General features: G+C 55.3%; 1 protein-coding gene across 1 annotated transcript in view; it reads right to left on the minus strand.

The window, feature by feature from the left end:
• Positions 1-25,803, minus strand: part of CFAP77 (cilia and flagella associated protein 77) — a 123,408-nt gene that overhangs the window by 51,384 nt on the left and 46,221 nt on the right. The window lies entirely within an intron of this gene.

Here is a 25,803-nt window from a genome sequence, read left to right on the forward strand (position 1 = left end):
AGCCTGCCGGGTGCTCATGCCGAGGGACAAGCGAGCAGAGTCAAGTCAGGAGGGCCCCTGAGGTCTTGAAAGAGGAGGCGTGTTTGTCCGGTGGAGGGGGTGGAACAAGTCCCCGCCCCGAGCAGCTGCATTGGGGGATCCAGCCCAGATCTGCCTGGTTGGAACCAGGCATCACTCAGTCATGGGACTTGCCTGGGTCAGAGATCCGCGCGGAGGCCCCTCTGGGGACGGAGCAGCACCTTCCCTACTCGACTCTTCGTTCCTACCCAAGATGGCTTGTATCCCGGTCCCTGCAGCTCATGGGGACGTCGATGCCTTCTCGAATCCTCACCGGCAGGTGGGGCTACGGTGACAAGGCCCACTATCACCTTCCCAGTGGCTTCCCAGTGGCTGGACAGCTTTCCTCACTCTCTGGGTCTCTGGCAAGCTCCTCCTTGTCCCCCAGAAAGGGGTTGTAGGAACAAAACTGCCCTATCACTGACCGCACGACTGGCCTATTTTATAGACAGGGAAGCGGACGCCTAGAGAGACGGTCGCGATCCCGGCCCCCAAGGGACGGGATGGGTTTCACATGCCGGTGTGTTTGGTCCCCAGCCAGGGCTCTGAGTCATTCGAGTAGATGACACCACCCCTCTTCAGAGGAGCAAGCGGCTCCCGAGGCAGAGGTCCTACCCTGTATGGTGCGCACATCATCTCCTTCTCGGCTTTACCGGGCCCCGGCTGGATGCCCACCGAGTCCCAGACACAGCGTTTGGTCCTTCCTGTGCTTCTCGCGCTGGGTCCTCACCACCGCCCTGTGAGGTGGACCCCATCGCCACCCCATTTCTCAGATGAGGAAGCTGCGGCACAGACTATCAGACAGTTTGCACAAGTGGCCGAGCCAGGATTCAAGCCCAAGGCGTCTGTCTCCAGCCCACGTTCAGATCCACCGGTTCAACAAAGACCCACAAGCCAGCCTGCGGATTATAAATTCCCACGCAGCCAGAAGCGTGATGTGTGTTGCCTTCCCTCTCCTGGTGGCACATTGCAAGTGCTCAATAAATGCCTGAGACTAAAATCCTCTTTCTCTGGGAAGCCCTCCAGGTTGCCTTCAGTCCGGACAACTTTCCCTGTCATATGGCATCAGGGGGCTCTGAGCTCTACCTACAGGGCACTTTCAAAATCACACAGTAGTACCTCCGCAGCACAGAGGGGCTTGGACAGTGTGACGCTTACACTCGGAGAGAGCCGGTCACCGAGGATGATGTATCGCTGGTGGTCACTGACGTGGAATGTCTCAGATAGCAAGTCCATAGAGACAGGAAGCAGATTAGTGGTGGCTTCCGGCTGGGCGGGAGATGGGAATGGAATGTTCGGGGTGCGGGGTGATGGCTTAGAGGGATCCTAAAACCCACGATGGTGATGGTTGGCCAAGTCTGTGAATATTTGAAAAGACACTGGCTTAGGCACTTTATTTGGGTGAATTGTACAGTGTGAATTGTACGTCAGTGAAGCCGTTAGAAATGACAAAGCGGCGTAATTAAGTCATTAATTGCATGATGATCAGCTTAATGTCTCGTCTCCCCTGGTAAAATGTGCTCTCGGTCTTTATCTATTTTAAGGTTAATTTTTTTTAGCTCTTTAAAGATAGATCTTTTTTTTTTAAGCGGTTTTATGTTCACAGCAAAACTGAGAAGAAAGTGTAGAGATTCTGCCCCTCTGCCCCTTCCTCCCCTGATTCTCACCCCTTTATCCTTGTGCCCAGCGTACAATAGACATTGGTAAATAAGGGCGGAAGGAATGGATGAATGAATGAATGAACGAACGAAATGCCTCCTTGGAGACCCCATCAGTTCTCTTCTACACGTTGTTCTGCCTTTTCTTTCCCATCTCAAATCCCAGGCCCGTCACCCCTTGAGAGGGACAGAGCTCGGGGTTCCAGGCGGATGCCCGGAGCCTCTGCTGCGTGGTTCGTGGTTTGCTTTGAATTCCTTCTGCAAGACTCACTCTGAGCTGCAGACAAAGCTCTGGCTTCTCATTTGTTTATGAAAATGATCTGGCCTCTCCGGTGACTGCAGGGGAAGTTAATTAAAATGTGACTTCTCCAGGAGAGGCCCCCCGCCTCCCTCAGGGCAGGTGCAGGTGGGCAGACTTCCAGCTGGCAAAGAAACGACAGACAGACTCAAGCGCTGGCTGTTACCTGGTGCTCAGGGGGGTGGGGCAGGGAAGCAGAGAAGCTGGCGGGTGCCTGTCTCTGCGCTTTTGACCAAGAGCTCCCCAGAAATCAACGACTGCCGGCGGGCTTTGAAGCCTTAGGCTATAAGAACCACCCCAATGGGAGGTTTACCCATAATTTCTTTCACTCCATAAATATTTATTTTGTGCCTACTGTGCACCAAGCCCTGTGTTGGGGGTTCCGAGGTGAACAAAGCAGACTCACAGTCTTTGCCCCTAGGAAATGTGTTGTTTTGCAAAAAGGGCAACTGAAAAGTAGCACTAATCAATTGCACCAAGCACGGGTTGCCTCTAGCTCTAAAATCTGAGTCCATAGAGTGAGAGAAGATATTTACAATACATATATCTGGCAAAAGACTTATCCATCACATATAAAGAGCTGCTACAAATCAATAAGAAAAAAAGGCAGACGATCCTATAGAAGAATGGCAAGAATCTTGAACAGGCACTTCATTAAGAGGATGTCCAAGTGGCCAAGACCCATATATCAAGTTGTGTAACGTCTGAGAAATGCAAAGTAAAAACTCAATGCTCTTGTGAGGACGTGGAACAACTGGAACAGAGACGCACTTGGTGGGAAGTATAAACAGCCAGCGTGGAAAGCTGTGTAGCAGTATCTATTAAAGCTAAACATATGCCTACCTGGTCATCCAACCCAGTTCCCTCCTGGGCACCCAACAGAAATGAGTGCCCATGTCCAACAAAGACATGTCTGAGAACGCTCACAGCACCTCCATTCCTAATAGCCAAGTACTGGAAACCATCCAAATGGCCACAATAGGTGGATAAAAGAACTTGTGACATATTCATTCCATAGAACACTCCCCAGCTGCCGTGCTCAATCAGGGACAGTTTTGGCCTCCCAGAGGACACCTGGCGATGTCGGAGACATTTTGAGTTGTCACAATTTGGGAAGGAGTTCTACCTTCCACGTGGTGGCTGGAAGCCAGGGATACTGCTGACCATCCTACATGCACAATACAGTTTTCACCCTCAACAGTGAAGAATTATCTGGCCCCAAATGCCAATAGTGCTGAGGCTGGGAAATCCCACACTACAGCAACAATGAAGACATAGCCACGTACAACCACACGGCAGCTTTTGCATGGAGTGTGGGATGGGAGAAGCCAGACACGCAAGGCACGTGCACTCGGGTGCCCTTAGGGCAGGGGTGGCAGCTGAGAGGGGGCTTCAGGAGTGCTGGTCCCGCTGCTTCCTGACCTGATGTCGTTCCTGCCTGCTGGCCTCCTTCAGAACCATTCGTCTGGCCATAGATGGAAAGAGCGATGTGTTCTCGAGCGACACAGAGACCGCCTTCACGCCAGCGTCCTGTAAGCCCCGGCACGAGATAAACAGCAGCAGCAACGCAAAAGCCATTTGTTAGGTCCCGGAGGGCTCTCTGCTATGCGCTTCTGCGACATTGGGTTCATATCGGCAATTCCCCGAGTGTTGGTTTTGTCGTTTGCTCTAACTTTTCCAGTCCGGAGTATCCGCTGGCAGGAATGGGTAGAGCTCCCCAAGAGTTCAGCAGGGAAGGGGGTTCAGCCTTCCAGCCCTGCAGCTGGCCTTGCTTCCCTTGCAGGCTTCCCTTGCTTCCCTCCAAGAGGGCCACCTGTAAGACACCAAAGGGTCCCGGGGCCGACGTCCAGAACACCACGGAGCTGTGCGCAGAGCATCTGTCCAGGCTAGTAGGGCGGGCGTGCTCCCTGACCTTTTCCTGGGTTTCCCCCCACCCCCAAAACTCCCATGCTTGAAATTTGCCCTTGGCAGCTCAGTCCTTTAGGTCTAGAGGTCAAGTGCCTTGGGGTCCCTGTGTTCACAGATAGATGCCCAGAGGAGCAGTGGACTCACCCATGACCAGCTCAGCTGACTGATGAGACGAGCTTAGGGGCCCACCTTGTGCCAACGCTGCTGACCCCAGTGACCCCTGTAATCACAGTGACCACGCACCAGGCTCCTTCATCCCCATCCCCTGTAATGCTGAAAATCATCCTGCAAAGTTATTCCTACTGTCCTGGCTGGGTGGAAAAACCGAGGCCCAGACAGCTTTAGGGCCTTGTTGGCCGCATAGCTCGTGTGCGGACAAGGCAGGATTCGAACCCACTTCTGACTCCACCTGGTCTTTGCTGGCTCTGAACTACCCACTTGGCAGTTGGCATGAAATATTCCTCACCTTCCGGTGTGCGCCAGGCGGGGCTCTGCAGGCAAGTTGCCGCTCACGCAGAGGGGGCGTGGCTTTGACTTCCGGGCACCGCCCTTCCTCCCTGCAGGGTAGCCTTAGGCCCAGGAGGACCCCAGGTCAAGTCCCTGTCTTCATGCTGTGGGAAGAGCTGCCGCTTCAGAAAACCCAGGAGGCCGGATGTGACCTGCACACACGACAGGAAGTCCTGACCGTGTCAGGGAAAAGTGGGCGGGAAAAGAAAGACAGACGCGGACCTTGGTTTGGCATTGTGGAGACAGCTGACCTGAAGAAGATTCCAGTGGGTCAGCCAGGGAGGGGTGGGGAGCCAAGGTTCTCTGAGGGGCCTCTTGGAAGCAGGAAGGAGCATTGGGCCAGAGGTGGAAGGGCCTGGCGCTGATCTGGGCCTCCTTCCCCCGCTTGTGCACCGAGGCCTTCTAGAAGCCTACGGACAGAAGCTGCCTGGCAGAGGGGGCTGCAGGTCTCTGGGCACCTCAGGGGAGCTGTGTGAAGCCAGCAGGTGCTCAGAGCTCCTGACCCTGAACTTCCAGACGCAGGCTATCGAGTCGTGACAGACATCTGAGATCAGCTGCTATTGAAATGCAAGGTAATTGCTGATCACCTGCTTCACCATGGCAACCCCGCTCTGATATCCATGAAATCGATGAGCTTGTCCACACGTCTCAGCTTTGATTAGCCACGTAGGTCCCCAAGCTACCTGCCCCCACCTCCCAGCTCAGAACAGGATGAGAGACATCCCAGAGGCAACAGCTCTCAGACTGGAATGTGCAAAGGTCCTGGGGCAGATGGCATGGCTGGGCTGTTGGGCCATGTGAAGACTGTAAGCACTTTCCCCACACCGGGATCCCTTGGAACCACCACACTCTCTTTGCTGCAGAAGTAAAGAAAGGAACGAGGAAGAGAATTCACACTTACGGAGCACCTCCTTCCTGCCATGAGCTCATGTTATGTGCTCCCTTTTAGGAAACCTTTTTATTGAGTGCTCACCGTCCTGAGAGCTTCTCGTGCTTCTCCCTGAACCCTGTCAATCCCACTTCACAGACGGGAAAACCGCAGCTTCACACCTGCCCAAGGCCACCCTGGTATTAAATGCAGCAGCCGAGGTAACACTCAGCTCTCTCAGACGTGCAGACCCCACAGCCGGTCTCCCAGCAGCTCTCTGAGGGAGGTCACCTTATCACCAGTGGACACATGGGTAAGTCGAGGCTCAGGAAGAGAAGGGACCGGTGAACCCCTTTCCAGCTGCAGCTGTACACCCCCCTGGCATTTCCTGTGTCCGAGGGCAGAATTCTAAGGCGGCTCCTGCAAAATCCCCAAGGTCCTTTTACAGGCACCCTCAGCTTCGCACTGCAGGGACGCGTGAAACGTGGGACGCTACCGAAATACTGCCCAGGAGCCGGGCTCCCTCGTGGCCGTCGAGGTGCTCGAGTCAAGAGGCGCTGGGAGGCGGGAGCAGGATCTGGGCTCTGCGTCAGACCACCCCGCCCTCCCCAGCAGCATTCAAACTGTGCTTTTTTCTGAGTTTGCCCTGTCACAAAGTGGCTTGGCTGGAATACAGCTCTGGGTGACAGCTGTCCCCATCAGCAGACAGCTTCATTAAACCTCATTAAGATGTCATCCCTTGCTGCCTTATTTCCCGTCTCTCAGCTCTAATTAAAACCAGCTCTCTCCCCGTCCCAGGGGTCCCGGGATTCTCTGGGCTCCTTCTGCACGACACACAGCTCCCGCCGATGCTTGCATGAAGGACCAGGCCCTGGACACCGGCCCCGGATCAGGATCAGGCCGGGCAGGCGGCACCTTCCCCTTCCAGCCCGAAGAAGAGCCCTCGGTGCACCAGTCACTGGTATGAGGACCACTGGGGCTTCCAGGGGAAAGTCCAGGGGGCGGTCCCTTCAGGCTGTCACCTTGCTCTGAAGTCACCTGCGGGCCGGAAGGACAGCCCCTAGCCCTGGAGCCTCGCCAGAGCTGGTTCTCCACGGGACAACTTCACAACAAGCGAGCTGGCCTTGTACTTCTAGTCTAAGAATTTCCCACCCGATCTACTTTTGAAAATTCCTAACCAGCCCGTTTCCCAGCCAAGAGGGGAAGATGGGGGAAATCAGTCGCCTTGATTTCTTGGCTGGCCCGAACTGGGTCTGACTCCGGACGAGTGAACAGAGGGCATTTTCCAAGATGGGCTTTGGGTCTGGGAGCTCAGTGCCTGGGTTCTAGCCCTCCTGCAGATACTCTGTCCCTCCGGAGAAATCCCCATAGTGGACTCCCTCCCACTTGCTAGCTACCAGACAGAATGTAGCTCATTAACCCTCTAGCCCAGCGTCTGAACCAAATGAGTGTTCGTCCGACAGCTGAAAAGCCTCCACTCACTTTCCTGCATCTCATTCAAGTGTAGTTCCATGAAATCCCACAGTTATTGCCTGGTAGTTATTAAATAAATATCTGTCTATCGCTATACCCGGGCGTGCATATGCACACCCCATACCATTGCGCTCATGGAGGGATCGTTCATTATTATAAAACAACTTAAGATCCTCGAATGAAAAGCACAATATAAATGCAAATTGCGACCCTGATTAGCATAGAGGATATTTATTTATTTCCATAATGAGAACCTCAGATAAACAATCATGTGAAATAAGGTACATTAGGCGTCAAAGGACTCCGGCTCTGTCTTAGAAGCCAGATTCTTTGAACCACACACTTTGTGTGAGAGCGGCAGTTGAACACCGAATAATGATCCTACAAAGACACACATGGGAGGACCACATCCGTATATGATCAAAGGCATATAAAATAATGTCAAGTGAAAAAAAAACCAGCAGGATTCAGAATTTTACATATACTACCGTTACGACTGTGTTTTTTAAAAAAAAAAAAAGCTTCATTGAAAAAAATACTGGGAGGAAACACAACGTAACTGATTGCAGGAGGGTGTGTGGTTAGACATAGGGGCCTTCCGAAGGGTGCCGAGCGTTTCCTTTTATTACTGAAAGAGTCAAAAGGCGGAGTCAAAGCGCACGTTTCTATTTCCTGTGCACCTGCCAAGGGCCACGGTTACGGGTTTGTCCTGCGTTAGTACAATGGCAGGGGTTATAATGGGGACCGAGCTGGCTGCCCCGGGATGGGGGGTGCCGCGGGCTGAGCATAAGGATCCAGGGAGCCGGCTTGTTAATGTCACACGGAACTGAGCCCCAGCTCTGCCGCCTCCCGTGTGACCTTGGGCAAGTCACTGAGTTCACCTGGCCACTGCTTCCTCACCTGTGATTCCTCCCCGGGGCGCACTGAGTGTGTAGTGGGTGTGGTTTTGGCTGCTGCTGGGGTGAGAGTTGGGGTTACCCAGTGGCTCTCCAGCTCAGGCCACAGGGAGTTCCCACCGCACCTGCCCGGCCACCCCCGCTCTCACGGCCGGCCGGCCCGGGCTGCCTGTGCTTTGCCGCCGCTGGCCTGGCTCCTGCATCTCCCTGGGGCGGCCCGGGCTCCCTTCTCCCTCGGAGCTGCCAGGACCGTTCCTGCAGCTGATGGATGGGCCTTGCCGGTGAGGCGGTCACGGTGACAGGGGCCCCGCGCTCCCTCCCCTCCCCCGCCGACAGCTTGAAGCCAGGTCCTTCATTTGCATTTACATGATCTCGCTGTGCGGCTTATGAGAGCGAGAGATTTATTTGCTACTTAGCTTCATGTGTGATTAGACTCGGAGAAGTCGGTGACAGCAAAGTGCATGGATGCGCCGCTCCGAGCCCGCGGCCTCCGGGGACCTGTAACTCAACAGCAGGGTTCGGTGGATGAGGGGAAACGCGCAGCCTTTTGAAAAAGGCAAACGTGAGACGCTGGAAGGAGAAAACACCATGATCTGGATTCTGTTTTTTTTACTGAAAGCAATAGAAACTGGTTCCGGTGTCCTCTGAATTATGGACAGCCCCATGCCGCTCTCTGAGGGGTCTCGTTGTCGTGGGGAACAAACTCACAGAAACTTTTCTTCCCAGGCAGAACCAAGGGCTCCTCAAAGAGACGGTGCCTCCAGGAAGGCAGCCAGGATCACCTCTGCTCACAGGCATGGCTCTCAGACCGGCTCTGCCACTTACACCCGTGTGGCCTGCACCCCAACGCCCCTCATCTGTGAAATGGGCAGACGACACCACCTCTCCGCTCTGCGGCTTCTTCTGCGGTGACTTCGAACCGCGGTGGACACAGAGCAGGGCCTGATAAACCAGCTGTTTTCTGAAGAAACAAGGAACAAAGCTAAATGCCGTGGAGAAAAGTCCCTCGGCGTCATGCTCTTCCGGACAGACGTCACTTACGCGATTTGGGGGTGGTGCATGGTGGGGTCTGAGGCTGGCTCCCTAGCAGGCCCGCTCCAGAGACCCACAGCTGGGGCAGGCTCAAGGAAGGCCAGCTTGTTTCCAGAACAGTCTGAGCCGGGCATAATTAGGAAGTGGAGAGCCGCCACTGCCAGCCTGTACCCTGTGGCATTCCAGAGCCAAAAAGAAATCATTTGGAACGTTCCCGAGACATTAACAGTTTGGCGATCTTGGGCCAAGCCAGCTGGGTTGGAATTCCAGCTTCTCTACTCCCTGTGACTTTGAGCAAGTTACTTAACCTCTGAGCCCGTAAAGTAGGTATAATGAGAGTCCCTGGCTCACAAGCTTGTTGGAGCATTTCATAACTCAGGGCAAGCTCTGAGCAGAGGTTCTTAATTAAAAAGCAGGCGTACGAGCTAGTGGTCTTCATTAGCCTCCCCGCTATTTCGAATTATCAGCAACTCTGCATTCAACAGAGTTGAATGCCGAGAACCAGCCGGAAGATTCCTATGTCCGCTTGATGGCTCTTCAAAGAGTTAAGCAGAATTGCCAGCTGACCCAGCATTTCCAGTTCGAGGTAGACTCCCAGAGAAATTGAAAGCAGATGTTCAAGCTAATGTATGTTCACAACAGCATTACTCACAGTAGCCAGAAGATGGAAACCAGCCAGATGTCCGTCAGCCGATGAGCAGATGACAAAATGTGCTAGATCTATAGTAACAATTAGTCAGCCATAAAAAAAAAAGGCATGAAGCCCTTACAGACGCTGCACCGTGCATGAACCTTGAAAGCGTTATGCTAAGGGAAACGAAGCCGGACACAGAAGCCACACAGTGTGTGTGATTCCGTCTCCATGAAATGGCCAGAATAGGCAAATCCACAGAGAATGGAGGCAGGTTAGTGATTGCCCAGGAACAGGGCCAGAGGAGGATGGGTATGGGATTCCCTTTTGGGGTGATGAACATGTCTTGGAACAGAGGTGTGACCGCGTGACACCGCGTGCGTTGAACACCGCTGAACCGTCCCCCGACAAATGGTTAGTGGTTAGTTTCATGTCAGTGTTGCCTCAATAAAAAGAAAAATCAGTGAGTCCACAGGAAGGATATGCCATGCCTCCCACCCGAGCAACTTAAGAAACTCTTTTCTCAAAAAAAAAAAAAAAAAAAGAAACTCTTTTCTCTCTTTGGGACGAGAAAGGAGAGAAACGCAAATGTCCAGCCCACAGCGGCAGAAGGCGTTGGAAACTTTGCTCCTCCTGATAGAGACGAGGCTGCGTGGCGGGCGGTAGACAGTGTCTCAGCGGGAACTGCAGTATTTTAGCCGTGGGCCGTGTGGCCTCGTCGCTGTCTCCGGTGGCCTGTATGGCCGGAAGCTGGTGAAGGCACGTCTGTTAGAGGCTTTTCGGTCTTCCCGAGGTAGTTGTTCCAAAGCCGGTCAAGGGCCAGTGGAACTTGATGGGTTCCACTTCCCATCACCTCCCACCTGGGCCTCCTGTGGCCTCGCTTTTGGGAGGCTGCCGTGGGCAAGGAGGAGCACTGGACGGGGAGTCCAGAGACCTGGGAGCTGGTGTCCATCCACTTTGCTCCCCACGGCGCCTGCCTTGTCCACACTAGGAGACAGTGTAGGAGATTTTCCCGCTGAATGCCATCTGTCGCCCCTGGCTCAGAGAGGAGTGCCGGCTCCCTGAGGTGGGCGGCAAGGAGAGGGTCCCCGGAGCGCGAAGCCGTCCTCCTGAACCAGCCAGACGGCCGCTAAGATCTGTGCTTTATTATGGGGGTCTCCACGTCAGACTTCTTGTGAAGAGTGGGCTCTAAGTCTTTCAGAGAAAAATGAGAGCCCCTCGGTGAGGCCATCTGGGGGGTCCTCCCCAGGTCCACGTGGTGCCGACAGACGGGGTCTGAATCCAGACTCTAATCCTCCTCACCGTGTGACTGCGGGACCTGTTGGAGTCTCTGTCTGTCATCGTTCATGGAATGGGGATGACCATCCCCACCTCGAGTGGAAAGACCAGGTTTAGACGAGATACCTGAGACGAGGTGCCAAGGGGCACAGAGCGCACAATAGGGGCGTACCTGCTGGGACGGGCTCCTCCCTCCCCTTCTCCAGCGCACCGCTGTCTCCATGAAGGGAAGAAACACCTCTGCACCCACTTTGATGTGGCATCCAACAAGCAAAGGGGCACGTTTCCAGACTGCTGAGAAGTAAGAAACAGACCGGGGGCTGCCCCACCGACAGGGAGCCATTGGCTGGACGGATAAACGACCTACTCATCTGGTGACTCAGTCACTCCAGCTGCCAAGGGTCAAACCCAGCAGACCCCAGAACTACAGAGGGACCAGACTCAAGAAGGAGCCTCCCCACCAAAGAGAGAGAGAGAAGAAAGAAAAAGCAAAAGCAGAGAATGATCTATGTACTTTTCAAAACTTAAAACAGAAATCAAAGGGAAACTGAACTGTTTTAAGTTTTGACAGCCGCAAGGATCATTCTGTTTGGTTACTCTATTTATGTTTTCATTTTCTTTATAGATTCATTGAAAATCGCATCATGTAATAGGGAAGAAAAATGTTCAGTATTTCCCGCCTCCCCCACCCTTGTTCCTTCCCGAGAACAGATGAAAACGCCAGCTCCGGTGACTTCTGTTTTGATGTATATTTCATAATATCTCATTGATTGTAAGTTTTATTTCCATGTCAATAAAAAACCGGTATTGTAATAAACGAGAAGGAGTTTAACACAAAGTGGCAGCTGACCTGTTAGCCGAGCGGGTAGCGGAAGCGGCGGAAGAAGCTCGGGGAGGAAGCCTGCTAATAAGGATGGCTGTTGATTGCCGCACGGAGCTGGGGGCCTGGAGGACGGGGCCCCCTGCTCCCCCTCCGTGGGCTGTGGGCTTGCTTTCTGGTTGGCTCTGGGTTGCCGTGCCCAGAAGGTGATGCGGGGAACCCAAGCAACGCCTCTCCCCTCCAGGACAGGCAGTGGCAGCCAATGGTGGGGTTCAGGGCACCGTGCTCCGCACCGGGGAGCATACAGAGGTGGATAATAATCCGGCTGTAGAGGACGGAGTGTAGGGAGTGAGTGCAGGGGCTTGAGCTGATCAAGGGGGGGAAAGATGTGACCTCAAGAGGCATGAACACACAAGCTCTAGGGGCTGCCCCTAGGGCCGGGACGCACCCAAAGGAAATCCTTCACAGGGTGAGGCTGTCCAGAGGCTTACGGGTGTGGGGCCCCGATCCAGAAGGGGAGGAGAGCACAGGAACTCTGGCGGGAGGGCCTCTGAGAGGGGCTCAGGCATCCAGGTGAGCAGGGCAGAGCCTCTGGCCCTCCAGGCTCCAGCGGGCAGCAGCGGCCTGGGGTCTTACGAACACGAGGCTCTGTCTTACGGACTAGCAGCCGCTGGTGTCATTTGAGGGCAAAGCACGCAGGCCCTCAATGGCTAGAAATCCACTTGTTTGGGCTCTTTTTAAAACAACTGGATATGTAAAAGTGGGTGCCAAGGGCTTTTGAGTTAACAAGTCTCAGCCTGCCGTGGAGAAGGAAACTTCTCGGGCGCAGATCCACCTTTCAGTGCCTCGGGGAAGCCCCCGACCCGGCAGCCCCAGGTAGACGCCTCGGTGACATGATGTCATGTTCTCTCCTCCCTGGACCGGCCTCGCTCTAGCTGACCGATGGGGTCGGGGGCTGGGCCACAGCTCGCTCAGCTGCCCACCGTTGCGTGAGCCCGGGTCAGCTCAGTGCAGTGTCCCCAGCGCCTGGCGCACAGTAGGTCTTCAACAACACTTCGGGAATGCTCATGCGACCGAGTGCCGGTGAGTAGTGCAGGCGGCTGGTGTTCTGGAAGCTCATGGATACGGTGCTCCTTCTCAGGCCGGGCCTGTCTGGGGCAGGGAACATGTTCCCAGATTCTCCAGGGAGGTGAGTTCTGAGGGCAAAAAAGGGGAGAAGGCCAGCACTGCCCCGCAGGGGGCCCCACAGGAAGGTTGCTGTTTCTGGAATCAGCGGGAACCCCAGAGCAGGGCAGTTTCCTGCCTTGCAACTATGACAGGCAGGCAGCAACCGGGGGGCGGGGGGGGGAGGCTGGGGGCTAAAGGAGAGGGTCAGTCCAGGAGGGCAGCCCTGAGGAGGTTCCTTCTCCTCTGGCCTCAGTGATCCCATCTGTAGAGCAGAGCTGACTGATTCCTAGGGCTCCATCCGGCTCTGCCGTTGTTTCTCTGGAGCACGCCTGGGTCTGCGTCCGCCAGATCCGCATGTCCAGGTCTTTGGTTCGGGAAGGCAGGACAGTCCGGCGGGAGAGCTTCGGAGCCAGCCTGATCTGGGCCCGGGGTCCACACTCCCGCTTGTCAGCTCGCACACGAGCACACGGGGCCCCTCGCGCAGTAAGCTCGTGGGACAGGGACGAGTGGCAACGCTGAGAAAACTGATGGGGCCTGTCCCACTTCCACCTGCCCTCGACCAGACTGACCACAGCAAAGCCCCCTGGGCCACCCCGGGACGGAACACTCCACCCGTGGCTTCTCCAGCACACACACTCCAGAAGCAGCCCTGACTCATGGGACGCTTTGCGTAGATGCTGAGCTGCGCCCAGGGCCGCGGGCGGAGGGCGCGGGAGGCACGTGGTCCTGAAGACCCTGAATCGGCCAAACCGAGCCCAGGCCTGCGAGGCCTTCCCGGTACCCCTCACCCTCCTGTGTCTGCATCTCCGGCTCCAGCTCCGGGCTCGGGAGGAGGGAACGCGTGGTAGGAAAGAGATGGCACTCCCCGGAAGGCGCTCGGGGCACAAGACGGCTGATGGATACTAAGGGAGGATGAGGGCTGGCTGTGTTATAAATGATTTAATGGGTGGCTTCTTACACCAATAGGGCTGCATAACTCAGGTAAAGATTTCAAATATATGGCCTAATTGCTCCATGTGAAATCTGTACGTACTTAGCTTTTAGTCTTGGAAATTACCAAGCTCTGGGCTGCTCCTACAATTCATCATTAAAGAATTAAGACGGAGAATACTCATTATTGTAAAAGACTCCGGCGACGGTCTTGATCCAACTTATAAAATAGACAGATTTGGTGCAACTGAATAATTTTCCTCTTCTGCGCACAGAATCAGGAATGCGAATCAGACTCGCCGGCTGGAGTGAATGCTTACAAACTCATACAGACCAGCCTGTAATTACCAAAATAGAAAAAGAACAGCATTTTGTAATGAATGACAAGCTGCTGAGTGGAAATCTAATTTGGTCTAATTAAGCAGCCTTTTGTGAGGATTTGTCTTTAGATGAAAAGGGGGAGCCGAGGAGATCTAAATGCAAATGAGCTCCGTCATTTGGGTGTTAAAGGGCCAGGCCCAGGCCTCTCTTCCCTTCTTGTCACCCGAGCCGAGCCGGGGCGTACCCCACCTGCCTCAGAGGAGCCTCCCGCGTCTTGGCCTTGTCCCTCGTATCTTCTCCAGCAGGACACCTCCGGTCGACAGACCTCACGGGCAACTCTTGCTTCTTCAGGAGCGGATGTTATTTTGCCCAAAGTAATGAAAGCCAGTGGGGTTTTGCCGACTCGAGGAACCCACTGATCTCCGAGGGCACACTTCCTGAAGTCCGGAGGGTTGGGCGCACACCCAGGGCCATCAGCACCGACAGAGCGACGGGGTAGGGGGAGGCGGGAGGCACCCTGCGTTGGCCAGAGTGCACCCCCCAGGTCAGCTACATCCCGGGCTGGGTCAGCCACGGGCGCACCCACTCTGGCCCACAGAGCTAACAACGTGCACCTTGTCCCCCGACCCCATGCCGTGGCTTCGGGGATGAGCAGAGGCCAAACGCTGGGCTTCCATTTGGGGGGGGGGGTCCCAAGGCCATCTTCAGCTTCCGTGACTCACGGGAAGGAACCACAGAGCTCAGAAAAGCCACGGTTCTCACGGTCGTGGTTTACAGACACAGACAGAAGTCGGCACAGGGTAGAAGCCAGGGCTTGGCTCTCCCCCTGGGGTTGTGTGACTCGCGTTTACTTCTCCCAGGTTTGATGTGTGACCTTTGGCACAGAGCATGGATGACCAAGGAAGCTTGCCTGAGCCTTCGTGTCCGGACTTTTACTGGGAGCGGGTCACACGGACGGGCTGATCACCCGGAGGGCTGATCTTAGTCTCCAGGCCCTCCAGGGCTCGAACCCACACCGTGTGTCCCGAGGGCCCCCACCGTAAGCCACACTGTTAACTTGGCCCAGCGGACTCAGCCCGACCCTGGCTAAACCAGACATTCTCATCAGGCAGGACTTTCTATGGGCTGAGCGGCTGGAGGTTTACCCCAGAGGAGCTGGGCTCCTGATCCTTTCTTTGGACTGGGGAGGGTGCGGACATTCCAAACCTGCTGGGCTAGCCCTTTACCGCCCAGCGGTGATCCCCCCCCCCCGCCGCCCCCACCCACAGCCCCCCCGGGACGGGAAGGGCAGAGTGGTAAGACCTGACAAGGTTGGGCAGATGAGAAGAGAAGAACAGAATAAATACGCTTCCTCACTCTGACACCATCTCCCATCTCCGCTCTCCAATTTGTTTTCAAAGAAATTGCAAGAGTCTGGGCTTTTTCATGGTTCCAACAGGAGCAAAGTGAGTGAGGGGAGGCAGGAGGCCCGGGCAGGACCCCCTAGCAGCCCCTCCCTGTGCGCACTGTTTCAGAAGGAGAGCACCCACCAGGCTGCCCTGTGAACCGGTGGCCTTCACCTCTCCGCACCCCCCGACGCCTGCCCTGGCATTCAGGATGCCCGAGGGAGGAAGCCGGGAGGGACTGAAACAGAACACGGGACAGTAGGAGGCACAGAGCACCCCGTGGGGGGAAGCAGGACAGCGGGAGCAGGACTCCTGGTCTTGAGCGCCGCCGCCGTTGTGGGCTGACTGCTCCCGGCGCCCAGACTCTCATGCTGAGAGCTAATCCCAGCATGACGGCTTTTGCAGGGGAGCCTTTGGGAGGTGATTAGGTCATGAGGGCAGAGTCTCCCTGAATGGGATTAGTGCCCTTCGAAGAAAAGGCCAGAGGGCTAGCTTGCCCCTCTCCCACTGTGTGTGGCCGCGAGGAGAAGCCAGCCACCCGTAAACTGGGAAGCAGGCCCTCACCAAGAAGCCAGTGGGGCCGCCCTCCGACCTGTGAGAAATACATGTGTGCGGTTTAAGCCCCCTTCCCCCGCGGCCCACCCCGTCTGTGGCAATTTGTGACAGCAGCCGAGCTAGCTAAGCTGAACACAAGCAACTCCTGGGGGCTGAGCAGGTCCTCTGCGGGATGCCCTGGCCAGGGCTAGCGCCTGACGCCCGCTGACCCCGGAGACCCTCTCCGACCTGACCTCTCACTTAAAACTGTGTCGCAGCCTCCCCTCATCTCCACCCCCGCACGGTGCTTCTCTGCCGCGCTCGTCAACTGTGCGTGTCACTGATGAACCGTGGTCACCGAGTCTCTCTCCTTCGGAACACGGGAGCTTCGTGGGGCAGGGACCGTTCTGCCGCTGCTCGCTGCTCTGTCTCCAGCACCTAGAATTGTTCGGGGCACGTAGTAGGTGCTCAGATCTTCATCGAAGGATGGACAGACGGACGGACGGATGGACGGATGGACGGATGGACGGATGGATTCTCTCTGTATCCTATGAGGCAGGTCTGTTCGTAGCTCAGGGTCACAGATTAGTGCTCAACAGTGACATGCATGCCCGGGGCCCCCCAGTTTAGAGGCAGGGCTGGGAGGCCGGGCAGGCCTGACTCTGGGCTCCCCCTGGCTGGGGCCTCTCCCGTCTACTCCATCCTCCTCACTGTCTTCAGCACAGGTAGCAGTCAGCTTGGTGGGAGGCGGGCACAAGAGACTACTTGTGTTTCCAGCTGTCCCTGGGGCCTGAGGAGGGCAGGGTCACAGGACAGACAAGTCAGGAAGGCCTCTCCATGGCCCAGAACCTTCTCCTCTCTAGTAGTTTTCCGGGGCTGCTGCAACAAACGGCCACAAGCTTGGGGGCTTTAAACCACAGAAATTGGCTTTCGTCCGGTTCTGGGAACAAGAAGTCCGAAATCAAGGTGTCAGCAGGGGCTTCCTTCTGGAGGCCCTCGGGGAGAACGCATCCAGTGCTCATGTGGCTGCTGGTGGCCACCAGCCATCCTTGGCATACCCTGGCTTGTGATGTCTCCGGCCACCCTCTGCCCCGGGTCCCCCCCCCTTCCCTGTGTACAGCTGTGTCCCACCATCCTTCCCCTGTACCTTATGAGGACACTAGTCACTGGGCTCACCCGGAATCCAGGAAGGTTTCAACTCCAGATCCTTAATCTGACGATACCTACAAAGACCCTCTTTCCAATTCGGTTCCCATTCACAGGTGCTGGGGGTTAGGACTAGGCATATCCTCTTGGGGGACATAATCAACCCGCCACACCCTCCAGCAACACGACACGCGGCACCATCCGGCCGCCCCCACTGACAAGCATGGGGCAGGGGGCACCCTCGGTTCACAGCGCTGACCGAACAGGTGTCACAGGAAGCACCTCGGTGCCAAGCTCTGTATCAGGACAAGCCAGACTCCATCTCCCGGGGCTGCCGTCACGTGTGTGCCCCTTATTATAGTTCACGGGGAGACAGGAGCCCAAAGAGGTCGATAAGCAAGGTTCTCGGGACCCACAAGCTGAAAGAAGCTCGCCATCCCCGTCCCGGGGCAGGGGTGTGGGATCATGTGGCGAAGGTTTCCCAGAGTGCGTGGTGTGTGAAGTAGGGGCGAGGGGAGAGGCGGATTTTTCCGGCGCTAACGTGCGAGGGGCGTTCCTGGGAGCGCATGGCCAGGGGCCCGCGGAGGCTAGGACATGCAGAGTCCCGTGGCCGGTCGGCACCATGAGTGTATCAGGCTGAGGGGTTGCTGAGGAGGGAGCGGCTTGTCTGCCCGCCAGCTTCGGGGCAGGCTTCCTGGAAGAGGCAGCATTTCCGAAGGACTCGGAGTGCTGACGGGCGGCACCTCACAGCATGTGCCCAGACGGTGGGAAGGCATGACCAGCAAACACGGCCGCAGAAGATGGTCCGCTGACCGGGGAAAGGTGGGCAGCGGGGCCAGACTCTGCCGGGCTCCCTTCCGGGAGCGGGGGATGGGCGTCCTGCGCGGTTCGGGTCAGTGGTTGTGGGATGATCAGAACAGAGCAGTTAGGGTCGGACTGGGTGGTGCAGGAGAGACTGGGAGGGAGAGCAGGAGGCCAGGGGTCCCCAGGAGTCTGGCTTGGCACACCTGGCAGGAGACGACAAGAGTCTGGACCGAGAGTCGGGTCAGCGCGGGCTACCAGAGCCGCTCAGCCTGCAGCGTCTGCAAAGGTGATTCAGGGCAGAGAAACCTGCAGGCTGCTGTCACGTGGCTTCCTTATTCTTCCTGCCCCTAACCTACCCCTTCTCCCTGCCCATCACCCCTGGATCTCCCCCTTGACCAGGGCATTCCGGACTGGTGAGCACTAGGGACGTTCGGAGAGAATTATTGCTCCAACCCACGGCGGGCCTCCTCCCCACCCCAGTGTCCTGTCAGCCGTGAGACTGGAAACCTCCTGGGTCCTGCGACGATCCCCAAGGCAGACCAGGCTTCGAATCGGGCCCCAGTGGTACATGTGACCCGGAAGAACAAGAATTAAATATGTGCTCTTGCCCGCATTTGTCTGTTCCCCATGACGTCCAGACACCCTGGGATCCATCTGCTCCAGAATGTCAGAAAAGCCTCCTTTTAAAGGGTGGGGAACAAACCTCAGAAGAGAGTCCCCGCCTTTGATCGAAAACTTCAGGTGCCTTCCCTGCCCCCTCGAAGACCCGAGGCCCGGTTAACGCGGCCGGTATGCAGAAAAGCCTTTTTGTGCGGAATTGCCATCTCCTTTCCAACAATAAAATGGTTAAAAGTTTTCATCTTAAATGATGTGCTTCCTCAGTGTAAGATGATCTCAGAAGGACGGGGCATCCTTACTGTTCCACACCCCAGAATTCCCCTAAGAAATCAAATATAATCCTCTTTAAGAAGCTTTAAATAATTTTGAGCTTTCTTATTGACTTATTAAAAAGCAGCTTAAAACACGCCTTCAATGCAATCCTTTTACAAGGGTCAGGGATATAAAATTCGAAGAAATATAATTAGTAGATCAGTTGGAAAGGCATAAGCAGTCAGGTCCAATTTTGACGATTTCAGAGAAACACTCCTAACCGACGTGCCATGGGCACGGGGGTGCCATTCCCGCCTTTGTCCTTTATCGCTGCGTGAATTCTCATGCATTTCCTAACTCCCAAGTGGTTCTCGGCCCAGAGGAGTCTGCTGCCACAACTCTACTCACGTTTGCCCTGGCAGCCCGTCTGTGAGCTCGCCTCTGGTCCTAATGACTGAACTTCTCAGAAACCCCTTTGTTAGGACCTTGAAAGGGCTTAGAACATTTCCACGGTGGCCTTTGATCCCTGGCATCCTCAAGGGATAGGAACCGGCTCAGCAGTGCCCTCTGAACCCACACATTCTTCCCATTCCGCTAGAGCCATGCTCCTTCCTGGGATGAGCACAGGCAGCGTCATAGCCGGGTAATTTTCATGTTGGAGTGAATGAATGAATGAAAGAAGGGGCGAGCAGAGGAAAGCCCAAGGCCTTCCCAAGTGCCCGACTGTCCAACAGAAAGCCACGCAGACAGGGACTAGGAAAAGCAGACTTTTCCTGGGGGAGGCATCCTTTGGACCACATGTATCCCCTATTTCAATGAAAAGAGATACGTGTCTTAAAATGCACAACGCAGTTCATGTTTAACGGACCAAGAGTTGCGTCAAATGCAGGCCCTTACAAGAGACAAACCCCTATTCTGTAAAGGAGTTCTGACACGCATAGGCACCCCAACCACAATTCCAGGGCAGGCGATGGACTTGGGCTCATCAGAGGAGGAGCCGACGGGATCCGTAGGGCCCTCTGGACCTGGACAGTCGGCACTAAGCCCTGTCCAGCTGGGCACCACCCACTCGGGCCAGGGAAGCTCCAGGGACACGTGCATGGACCGTCCTGTTTTCACACAGCTGGTCTGGCCCAGAACGGCTCTCTCCAGACACCAGACGTCATCCTGACATGCGTACAGTTTGGAAATTCAATGTGTGGGTTTAGGAGCCACGACTGCAACATCCAAGCTCTGTCACTCTCCAGCGGAGCAGCCTCGAGCACGTGACTGCATCGCTATTTCCCTCCGCGTCCCCAGTGATAAGACAGGGATGCAAGGAGGAACTTGCTCGAGGGGCAGTCATGGGACTCGGAGAAGAGAATCGTCGTCGCGAATCGGCTGTTGGCATGGGTCCCAACTGGGAAGACCCTAGCAATCTCGCGGGACTCAGTCTGTGACTACATGCGCCAGCCCCTCGGGAGAAGGGAGCCGAGCGTGGTTACGCTCGTGTTCCCATCCGCCTGCACGTGAACAAGTTTGTTGTCATGCTTGGCCTAAGTGTGCCAGAGGACCGGTCCCACCACGGCCCCGCTGAGGGGCCCAGCACTTAACTTCCAAAACAAACAGCCCGTCTCCTCGCAGGAACCTCCCCGGGGCCATCACTCGACGCCTACTTGCAGACAAATTCTACCGTCTGGTGTGTACCAGGCAGGGTGCTCAGCGCTGGGGATGCTGAAATGAGACACACAACTCTCAGCCCTAAAGTTGGCACAGAAAGGAGGAAACAGGTGGGCACGGGGCAGAGTAATGGGAGCCATCAGAGGGGTCTGGTTGGGTGTTGGGCTGAGCGGCCAGAGGTAGCAAATAGAAGAATGCAAGACATCCAGCTAAATTCAAATTTCAAACGAACAATGAATAATTTTTTTGGTATAAATGTGTCCCAAAAATCGCATGGGACGTACTCACTATGCATTCATTGTTTGTTGCAAGTTCAGAGGTGACTGGACAGTCTGTATTTTATCTGGTGGCCCTAGCGGGGCCAGAGTGACAGGAAGGAAGCCCCAGTTCCCCCTCGGGGGAGGGCTGGAGGCTATGGTCATCCTCATCATAGTCATTCAGAATCTGGTAATGACCCCCACACATCAGCAAGCAATCGGGACGCATGTTTGTCTTAGCCCGTCAGGCTGCTGTAACGGGATACAGCAGACCGTGACGTCTCAGGGTTCTGGAGGCTGGGGAGTCCGGGATCAAGACACCAGCAGTTGGGCCCGGTGAGAACCCTTTGCCGGTTACATCTGGCCTGCGCTTAGCTGGTCCTCACGGGGCAGCAAGAGGGCAAGGGAGCTCTCCAAGGTCCCTTTTGTAAGGGCACGAATCCCCGACGGAAGGGCTCCTAGTCATGAGAATCACCTCTCAAAGGCACCTCCCTCCTAATACCGTCATCTTGGGGGTTAGGATTTCAACATATGAATTTGGGGGGACAAAAACATCCAGTGTTCAATCTTTTTTTTTTTTTTTAAGATTTTGTTGATTTATTTGACAGAGACACAGTGAGAGAGGGAACACAAGCAGGGGGAGTGGGACAGAGAGAAGCAGGCTTCCTGCTGAGCAGGGAGCCCGATGCTGGACTCAATCCCAGGACCCTGGGATCATAACCTGAGCTGAAGGCAGACACTTAATGACTGAGCCACCCAGGCGCCCCACATAAATAAAGTCTTAAAGATAAATTCAGTCCAACGCATCATATCTTTCAAGTAAAAATCATATTCCCCTTGAAACAGAATGACCTTGGCTGGCCGGGATTCCCAGCACCAACCCTCACGGTTATGGCACAGAGTCAAAGCATCCCCGAGCAAAGACACGTGGGATTTTGAGAAGCAGTTTCAGCCATCTGCACAGGAGCTGAGGGCCTGGTCGCTGACTCGGGGGGGATCGTGCGTCTATAGGAAGTGATCGAAAGGAGAGAGTGGACCTCATGTCAGGGGCCCGGGAGCACCACGGGCGGGTGAGGAGCCCCAGAATGACACCCACACTTTCTGCTCTGGGGCTCTGTCACTTGCCACAGAGTTCCAGGGAGCCTCTTGTGGCCACCCCTCCAGATCACCTCTGGGAGCCTCTCCAGCATCTCCATCTTGTTCAGCGTCATTTCCTGTTGGGTTTGGGGTCACAGAGGCCCAGGCTACATGCTTCAAAGGCCATGGTCTCCTGGAACCTCTCAATCTTGCATGCAAGGCTGACTCCTCCATCAGGCACGGTGACACAGTGACCAGGGCCCACGGGACTTAGAGGGGCCTGCGGAAACATCGTAATTTCTTCCCAAGCAGGAGTTCTGAGGGTTCATGAAGGCGGAAGTGCCCCCCACCAAGCGCGTGGCTGGGGAAATGGCCCTGGTTTCTTTCTCAGGGAGGAATAAGCATCTGGATGTCAGGGCACTGGGGCCCAGGAGGCAGCACCCCCCGCCCCCGCAGAAAGAACACAAAGAACACAGTGTGGGGGCAGGATACCGACTCCGCCTCCTCCCACCGCCAAGGCCACCAAGCAGGTGCAGGGAGCTCAGGCTACTCATCTGGACTGGGTTCTAATCCCTTCCAAGGCGTAGAGCAGCCACAGGGCTGGGATGAGGGGCATCTTTGCTGAGCCCAGGGCTGTACAACGGGGACGGCAACAGCCCTTACCACCAAGGACCGCTGTGAGGACTGGGCAGGTGCCGCGTGAAGCACTCAGGCTGAGGTTCGGCCCCGTGTGCGTCGGTGCTCGCCGACCGGCGGCTGTTCCACCTGCGATGTCTCCAGAAAGAAGTGATGGAGCCACGACTGGGATCTGAGGAAGGTCTCCAGCCAGAACCAATGTCAAGTTCCCGGCATTGACGTATCCTTGGCTGAGATGTCACCACGGGGGAAAGCTGGGGGAAGGGCCCTAAGGACCCTTCTATACTGTTTTTGCAACCTCCTCTGAGTCGATCATTATTTTAGAAATTAAAAGTTAAAAAAAGAGAAGCTGGGGCCGATGAAATGCCCTTCATAAAAGGAGATCAGCGCCAACAAAGGGTGGATGGACTTGGTGACTACCTCGTTTTCGGGGGAACTCTGAGGAGCCCGTGTGCCGCCTCATGTCCCCCCTGCCCCCGTTCAGCTGCCGTGGTATTTCCCTTCATTATGCCAGCGCCTCAGAAGGAAACCTCTCTAATTTTCTACACCACAGCTACTTATTTAAATGCTAACTCGCATTATGAAGTGATAATCCGCACGCGCAGGAGATAATTTATGAAGCATTTAAATTAAGAGGAGCAGCTAATTGGGAGCATGTGTCTTATAAGCCTCGCTAACACCAGAAAACTACAAATTAGGGGGAAAATGGAAGATATTTTTATCTTGCTTTTATCTTCTTTCGGAAGGCACTCGAAGGAAAAATCTCCCTGTGATGCACACACCGGTCCCCCAGCCCCTCCGGAGACTGGTGTGTCTGGCCCAGCCCCCCACCCCGGCCGCTTTCAGAGAACCCCCTTCCCCCCAGGCGATCGGGGCTGCCCGGCACCGCCCCTGTTCTGATAAAGGAGGGTCCTGGGGGGGTTATCAGAAAGCTTCTCAGCTCCACTACAGAGACACGAGGGGCAAAGATGGGGACATTCTAGGTGTTTCTGCCTGATGAGGGAAAGAGAGGCAATTGGGAGGAGGGGAAAATCAAAGCAAAATATGATGCATTTTGTAATGATTTGGCTTCTTCCGTTTTGAAAAGGGCTGCCTCGGATTTTGTACACAAGCTGAGAGTTAAACCAGAATGCACAGGTGTGGGGGTGGGTCACTGTGTGTGTATGTCTGTGTGTGCGTGTGCCTGCGTGTGTGTCCGTGCGCGTGTGTGTACACGTGTGTACATATGCACACCACGTGTTCCCAAGCATGCACGTGTGTTTGTTCAGTTCCTCTTGCAAAAGATTTAAGTGAGCACCTACTATGTGAAAGGTACTGGGGAGGGCGCCTGGGTGGCTCTGTCAGTGAAGCGTCTGCCTTTGGTTCAGGGCATGATCCCAGGGTCCCGGGATTGAGTCCTGCATCGGGCTCCCTGGGCTAGAATGAGCTGGTGGGAAGGGAATGAAGCCCAGGGTCACTCACCCCTGAGAGGCACGACCTGGAGCCTGGGGGGCTGTGGCCAATGGTGGGGGCTCTGATCTGTGGTTCTGAGGCCATAAGGAGCCTTCGAAGGCTTTCAGACGGAGAGGAAAGGCAACGTCATCATATCTGCTGTGTGACCCTTCCCCCAGGACGCTTAACTCACGGGGCTTTAAAGGATGCTCCCCCCGCGCACACACCCATTAGGACGGCTGGCACCAGAAGAAGGAAGAGGAGGAAGAAACACAGCAACGGGGAGCACACGGCGGCTCCTCAGAAACGAAACAGAAGCACCCGAGGATCCAGCAATTCCACTTCCGGGCATTTACCCAAAAGGATGGAAAACAGGGTCTCAGAGAGGTGTGCGCACCTGGGTTCATGGCGGTGTTGCTCACGGCAGCTAAACACGGGAGCAACCCGGGTGTCAGCAGGGGATGAAAGTGTTCACAGCCGCACGTCGTTCAGCCTTAAAAGGGAGGATGTCGTGACGCCTACTACGACTTGGGGTGAACCCGAGGACGTGCCGCCGCGTGAAATAAGGCAGTCACGAAAGGACACAGACCGCACGGTTCCACTCACAGGGAGTCCCCAGAAAAGTCAGAGTCACAGACAGGAAGTGGGACGGTGGCGGGGAGAAGTGGCTGGAGGGATCGAGAGTTTCCGTCTTGCGGGACGGAGGAGTCCTGGAGTTAGATGGTGGCAATGCTTGCACAAGGGTGTGAACGTACTGAACACAATCGACATGGTACATTTTAGGTTATGTGAATCTTACAATTTTAAAAGAAAAAAAGTTCCCGGCTTCGGGACACCTGGCTATGACATGTTGATTCCCTTGGATCGAAGGATTGGAGCTGGGGGAGGAGCCTGGTCTCTCCTCACCTCATCCACTGGGCAAGTCCCTGGCCGTGGAGGACGGTCCGACTGGCCTCCAGAAGAGGCTCTGAGAGCCGAGGGCTGATGTTCTTCATGAAAGGGAAACAGCTCATCGGGGCCTCTCTTGGCCAGGCGTCCCCATGCTAACCCAGTCTTTCTCTCCTGGGGACCTGACACGCGGGAAATTATCCTACAGTCAGGGGCAGTTTAACCCTCACTCTGGTGTGTGCCTTGCAGAATGTTCCAGGCCCCTGCCCACAAGTTACGGGAACCTGAAATTGTGGCCATCAAATGTCTCAGGGCATTCTAGGCCCGATCCTGTTGTGGCCGAAAGACGGACAGCCTCAGCCCAGCTCCTAGAGAATCGCCCGGGGAGTTTAAAAAAAAAAATTGCTCGCGTCTGGGTCTCACCCTAGATCGTCTGTCCTTGCAAATCCTTGGTAGCCAGAATTATAGTCCCGCACTTCCGGATTTTGCAAGTTCAAATGGTATTGATGTCAGATACCCACAGATAGAAGCAGACAGGAACGCTGCCAGGTTTCTGGGGAGAGCCTTCCTTCCTCCTGGCTGGTTCCTTCTGGGCATCATTTTGAACTGCCTTTATTTATTTATTTGCTTCTATTGTGTCTTCTTATTTTTTCTTTTTAGATTTTATTTATTTATTTGAGAGATAGTACACGCGAACAGGGTGGGGGAGGGCAGGGAGAGAAGTTGACTCCCTGCTGAGCAGACAGCCGGAGGCGGGGCTGGATCCCAGCACCAGGGGATCATGACCCGAGCTGAAGGCAGATGCCTAACCGACTGAGCCACCCAGGCACCCCTCCCTCTATTGGGTTTTGTTTTTTTTTTAAAGATTTTATTTATTTATTTGACAGAGAGAGATCACAAGTAGGCAGAGAGCAGGCAGAGAGAGAGAGGGAAGCAGGCTCGCTGTTGAGCAGAGAGCCCGATGCGGGACTCGATCCCAGGACCCTGAGATCATGACCTGAGCCGAAAGCAGTGGCCTAACCCACTGAGCCACCCAGGCGCCCCCCCTCTATTGGGTTTTTATGTCACTTCATGTCCTCACTCTGTTCACCCTGTTTCCTTCTAAAAACAGCTGGTACAAAGGGCTGGGAACTCGGGCCCCAGAAGCTGCCTGCTGTACTCGAGGACCCAGGGGCACGGTTTGACATAATCGGGTGGGGGGACTTTGAGGACACATTATGGGTGGTCTATGGTAAGCAATTCTTGTTTGTTGTGCAAGTCAAACAATCAGAC

Source organism: Meles meles, chromosome 11 (assembly GCF_922984935.1).
Source record: "Meles meles chromosome 11, mMelMel3.1 paternal haplotype, whole genome shotgun sequence".
NCBI lineage: Eukaryota > Metazoa > Chordata > Mammalia > Carnivora > Mustelidae > Meles > Meles meles.